Consider the following 6,759-nt stretch of genomic DNA (forward strand, 5'->3'; position numbering starts at 1 on the left):
GCGGCACCCGGCCTCTTCTCTGCCCCCACCACTGCACATGCCACTTTCCCTTCCCTCGCACCTCTATAACATTCCTGGCATGAGCAGCAAACCCCAACCTGCTGCCGCGCCTGCATCAGCTCATCTTCTGACATCACTTCCTGGATCCGCACCTAGAACGCAATATCTAGGGGAGAGCCCACGCAGGCGCAACAGCAGGTTGGGGGTTGCGACTCATGCCAGAATCGTTACAGAGGTATGGAGGAAGGGAAGTGATGCACGCATGCACAGCGGGACGGGGGGGGGGGGACACCTCTCACCCTCGCTACACCACAGGTTACAAAGAATAAAAACCATAGTAAGTATCAGCATGATCCTTTCAGTCTACCCAACAAGGTAGCCAGAATTTAATTGGGTACTCTGCATAAGTTCCGTTTCTTCATGATTAAACATGAAAAACCTTCATTGCAATTGTAAAGACAGCGTCTGCTCTGGCAGTCCTTCAAAATCATGAACAGCTGTACACAGGAAAGTGTTTCAGGAAATCATATTTCCATATTTCCAACTTGACATCATGATTTCCATCTGTAAGTTCTATTTCTCCCCTTCTCTCTCTCTCTCACACACACACACATAGTGGAACCTGACAGTTGTTCCAAAACTAAAATATTATTTTTAGTATTTATATATACCACTTATAGCCTAAGTGGTTTACATTCAGGTACTCAAGCATTTTTCCCCATCTGTCCTGGTGGGCCCACACTCTACCTAGGTAATGTACCTTGGGCAATGGGAGATGCCAAGTGACTTGCCCAGGGTTACAAGGAGCAGCGAGGGATTTGAAGTAGAGAATGACACGGTGACAAAATTCATCACCGTCCCCGTCCCCGTGGATAACCGCGGGAAATAATCCCATGTCATTTTCTAGTGTCTATTTCAACCTCGGTCCTTCTACACCAGCATTCTTCAAAGCAAAGCTTGCGGGTCAGTGGTTGTGGCCATTCAGACTCTGATTCTTCCCTCTCTCCTTAAAGAATGACATGAAGATGGTTTCCCACGGTTATCCACGAGGACGGGAACGGTGATGAATTTTGTCACCGTGTCATTCTCCAATTTGAAGTTGAACCCCAAACCTCAGGATGCTGAGGCTGTAGCTCTAACCCACTGCACCACACCTTTATGTATCCTTTCGTAATCTTCACATAGCACTTCTTCAATGAAGATTAAAGATGCAAACGCGCAAAGGATACTCACAAAAGTATACGAAGCTCAGTAAGTGCCACCTCTGAGATCAAATGACAGATCAGCGAGGTGTGACCTTTACAAAGATCTTCTCTACAAAAAGTGAAAGGGCCAACGCCAAAGAACATCTTAGCTCTTCCTGCAGGACACTCGTGGACCCAATAAATTTATAGTCAAGATTCCTTAGCATCTTTTGGTGTATATTCTTCCCCCTTTAACGTTGCCAGGTTTCTGGAGTTCCTCTTCTCAGTACCTGCTGAAAAGCTGAAGAGATGCATGTTGGTCATTCTGCAAGTGCATAGTGGTTTGTCATCACATTTCATGTCACATCGTTCTGTGTAGTAAGTGGCTGTTTTAAGAAACTGAATAGAATTATTGTTGGAAACACTGCCTAACATGTTTTGCTAAAAATTAGCCTCTAAGAGCACTGTGAAATCTATGATCCTTTAATCTTAACTTTAGAAGCACAGTGTAGCATCACGATGCTGCTACTTTGAATGTCGAAAAAGCACCAAACAACTCGCAAGCATTCCTAGTGATCAGCACATAATCCTATTTTTTTATAGTTTTAGATCTGTAGTGTGAGACTTTCATGAAAAATGACTTAGCCATAAATCATGTAGAATGTGAGTCTAGTTGTCGTATCTAGGTATCCACAGATGTCCATTACTCAGTCGTAAACGGGTGTTAGCTGCTACGTTCCCTCTAAGCAGAGCGTGCGAGCAATCTTGCATGGTCACTCCCCAAAATACTGGCCCTTTCCAACTTTCAAACAAAATTAAACTATAACAATGAATTAACTTAACTAATTCGATTACCATATGTGTGATGGTTTTTTGTGCTATACACTTCCCCCTCCCCATTCACGGTTTCCCTACTTGCGATTTCACATAATCGCAATTTTTTTTTTTTGGGGGGGAGGAGGGAAACCCCCCCCCATATTTTTGTCTTCCCCCCCGGCATCCCGGCCTTACCTGGTGGTCTAGCTGGTTTTCGGGGCAGCAGCGATCTTCCTACGCTCCTGCCCCGTGCAGATAGCCATTAGGAAATGGTTGTGGGGAGTTCCCGTAGTCTCTCGAGAGACTACGGGAACTCCCCACAACCATTTCCTAATGGCTATCTGCACGGGGCAGGAGCGTAGGAAGATCGCTCCTGCCCCGAAAACCAGCTAGACCACCAGGTAAGGCTGGGATGCCAGGGGAAGGCGGAAGGGAGGCGGGGTGGGTCAGAGCCAGATATTCGCGGTTTTTCACCATTCGCGGTCCAGCTCTGCCCCTATCCCCCACGAATAACGAGGGAGAAGTGTATATAAAAACGCATTGCTAATACTGGGATCAAAAATTATTTGGTTTCTTTTTTTTTTTTTAACTTGTCACGCACACGAAAAAAAAATTTGCACGCACCAGGCCACTCCTTAGAGGGGAAAAGAAAACAAAAAATGTGGAACTGATGATCTTGATAAGAACTTTAATTTGAATGAGGTGCAGAGAATGACCAAATAAATTATTCAGTAAATGAATTGAGGTATAGACCAGAAGATACACGGACAGATCAAACTGTCTAAATTAGACTAAGGTGTTCTCACAATGTAAGGAACGGACCTCAAACACCCGTGCTGCGGGTCATACCCCGAGTATTTCTGGGGTCATGAATATTATCATCGGTCCTTGAACCTTACCAAATATTTTTATTATAATCATTCAAAACTTGTTTTTTTGTTATTTGGGTTTTTTTTTTAAATAAATAACTTTAAACACATTGGAAAAATGAAGCTATGCAAAAAGAAATACTTAGCTTAAGTAACCCGACGGAGAGTCTGCTGTTTCACCAAGGCATCCTTGGGGGTATTAGTGTCTCAAATGCTTCTTAGTTCACCAAGTTAACACCTTATAAAAGAAAGAGAGTCTATATTAGACATAGTGCTCCTTTTACTAAGCTGCGTTAGGGCATTAACGTGTGGAATAGCACGCGCTACAATGCCGCACGCGCCAGCACTAACGCCAGCATTGAGCTGGCATTAGTTCTAGCCACATAGTAACATAGTAGATGACGGCAGATAAAGACCCGAATGGTCCATCCAGTCTGCCCAACCTGATTCAATTTAAATTTTTTAAATTTTTTTCTTCTTAGCTATTTCTGGGCAAGAATCCAAAGCTCTACCCGGTACTGTGCTTGGGTTCCAACTGCCGAAATCTCTGTCAAAACCTACTCCAGCCCATCTACACCCTCCCAGCCACTGAAGCCCTCCCCAGCCCATCCCCCACCAAACGGCCATACACAAACACAGACCGTGCAAGTCTGCCCAGTACTGGCCTTAGTTCAATATTTGTAGCGCGGGGTTAGCGCCCGCTAATCCGCGTGCGCTAAAAACGCTAGTGCACCTTAGTAAAAGGAGCCCATAATGTGCCTGTAAGTCATTGTTGGCAGGCGACAGTCTGTCAATACAGCTGAATTTAAAAATGGCACTCGTTGTTTAGCGAGGACGCTGTCAGAAAATTGGCAAACCGCCATTCAATACTTCAGTTTAAAGAGCTAAAGGAACTGCCACCCCAATGAAATGACAGAGAGGATCAATGAGTAACCAGAACTATCTGAAGCACTCCCTCATTTGCTGGTATAACATTAATGTGTTTTTTTGGTATTAAAAACTATATCAGACTGAAATAAAGAGATAACATAAGAACATAAGAAGTGCCTCTGCTGGGTCAGACCAGAGGTCCATCGTGCCCAGCAGTCCGCTCGCGCGGCGGCCCAACAGGTCCAGGACCTGTGTAGTAGTCCTCTATCTGTACCCCTCTATCCCCTTTTCCTACTACTCCTTTTAGCTACTCACTGTTATTTGGTGACCTTCAAACCGACAATGCAGCGAAATTTTGTTTTAAAAATGGCGCCCGCTATTGTAGCGTAAACGCTGTAAAAAAAAAAAAAATAGACGAATCGCTGTTCAATACGTCATCTGTTAAAGGCCTACAGGGACCGTCTCCAACAATTTATACACCAATAGAGTCATAGGAAGAATCAATGGATTGACAGGACTCGCTAAAGCACACCCACATTTAAGAACATAATAAATTGCCGCTGCTGGGTCAGACCATCGTGCCCAGCGGTCCGCTCCCGCGGCGGCCCACAGGTCAAAGACCAAGGCCCTGAGACCAGCCCTACCTGCATATGTTCTGGTTCAGCAGGAACTTGTCTAACTTTGTCTTGAATCCCTGGAGGGTGTTTTCGCCTATAACAGCCTCTGGAAGAGCGTTCCAGTTTTCCACCACTCTTTGGGTGAAGAAGAACTTCCTTACATTTGTACGGAATCTATCTCCTTTTAACTTTAGAAAGTGCCCTCTCGATCTCCCTACCTTGAAGAGGGTGAACAACCTGTCTTTATCTACTAAGACTATTCCCTTCAGTATCTTGAATGTTTTGATTATGTCCCCTCTCAGTCTCCTCTTTTCAAGGGCAAAGAGGCCCAGTTTCTCTAATCTCTTTAAGAAGTAGAGAAATAACTGTTGATGTCATACTTGCAATTAACGTCATGTATAAGATCTAAAAAAACCCCGCCACTTTATATAATTATTCAGGCCAATAGAGTGGAGGGAGTCAAAAATAGACGAGGGCTAGTAATGGGTGAAAGTACCCAAGAAAAGGACTTGGGGGTAATAGTGGACAACACAATGAAGCCGTCAGCACAGTGCGCAGCGGCCTCTAAGAAGGCGAATAGAATGCTGGGTACTATCAAGAAAGGTATTACAACCAGAACAAAAGAAGTTATCCTGCCGTTGTATCGGGCAATGGTGCACCCGCATCTGGAGTACTGCGTCCAATACTGGTCGCCGTACCTTAAGAAGGATATGGCGATACTCAGGGTTCAGAAAAGAGCGACACGATTGATAAAAGGTATGGAAAACCTTTCATATACTGAAAGATTAGAGAAACTGGGGCTCTTTTCCCTGGAAAAGCGGAGACTTAGAGGGGACATGATAGAGACTTACAAGATCATGAAGGGCATGGAGAAAGTGGAGAAGGACAGATTCTTCAAACTTTCAAAAACTACAAGAACGAGAAGGCATTCAGAAAAATTAAGAGGGGACAGATTCAGAACCAATGCTAGGAAGTTCTTCTTCACCCAAAGAGTGGTGGACAACTGGAATGCGCTTCTGGAGGGTGTGATAGGACAGAGTACGGTTTTGGGGTTCAAGAAGGGATTAGATAATTTCCTGAAGGAAAAGGGGATGGAAGGGTATAGATAGTGAGCAGACTGCTGGGCATGATGGACCTCTGGTCTGACCCAGCAGAGGCACTGCTTATGTTCTTATGCTATGCAGTACGTCACCTATTAAAGGGCTGAAGGAACTGCTTCCCACAATGTATAAACCAATAGAATAACAGGATGTTTGAGGTCAGATCTTATATTGTGAGAACACCATAGTCTAGTTTAGACTGATTTGTCCGTGTATCTTCTGTTATTTTGTTTTACATCCGAAACACGGCCCATGCCGGGTCTATACCACAATTCACATACTGTGTTCTTTTGCATTATTGAATAATTTATTTGGTCAATCTCTGCACCTTATTCAAATTAAAGTTCTTATCAAGTTCATCAATTCCATATTTTTTGTTTTCTGCTCTGTTTCCGGGTTTGTGGAACTTTCTTGGTGGACATTTTTTTGTTTCTCCCCACTCCTTAGAGGGACCACTGGTTAGCTGGTCTTCAGTGGTCACACAATAGGAAGGTGTAAATTCATCTATATATCACAACTCAGATGTAATGTGGAGGCACAAAATGTAATTCTACCACTAAGTGAATAATGAAGAAAAGTGCACCGTCTGTGATCTATGACATCATAATAATGGCATTGTAATCACCAGCCCTTCATTCATAAAAATTCACAATGGAAGGTGGAAAAGGCATTACACTTCTCCCTCGGTATTCGCGGGGGTTAGGTGCAGAGCCAGACTGTGAATAACTTCTCGGCCGGCTCTGATCCACCCCTGTCTCCCTCCTGCATCCCCAGAACCTTACCTGGTGGTCTAGCGGTGAAGCGCAGGAGCGATCTTCCTGTGCTCCTGCCCCATGCAGAGCCGTCATTAGAATGGCTCCCGTGAGTTCCCGTTGTAGTCTCGAGACTACAACGGGAACTCATGGCAGTCATTCTGATGACAGCTCGGCACGGGGCAGGAGCATAGGAAGATCGCTCCTGGCCCGCTTCACCGCTAGACCACCAGGTAAGGTTCTGGGGAGGCTTAGATGGCTTAAAAATAGCCAAAAAATGAAAATAGTTTTTTTGTTAAAAAAAAAATCGTGAATAACTGAATCCGCGGATACTGAAACCGCGGATTCAGAGGGAGAAGTGTATGCTGTTCGTGAAGGGTTCTTGTGGAACCATATTCCACTATCTTCTACAGCACTGATCTAAATGTTAACGTCGCACACCAAGACTGATAGAAAATAGGGAAGGGGTAAAACGCGGACCTCACGGACCTGACAGACCTCGCGGATCTAAACCCGTATGGCCTTAAAAATCTGAGGTCCGTGTCGGTCCG

This window comes from Geotrypetes seraphini, chromosome 4 (assembly GCF_902459505.1).
Source record: "Geotrypetes seraphini chromosome 4, aGeoSer1.1, whole genome shotgun sequence".
Taxonomy (NCBI): Eukaryota; Metazoa; Chordata; class Amphibia; order Gymnophiona; family Dermophiidae; genus Geotrypetes; species Geotrypetes seraphini.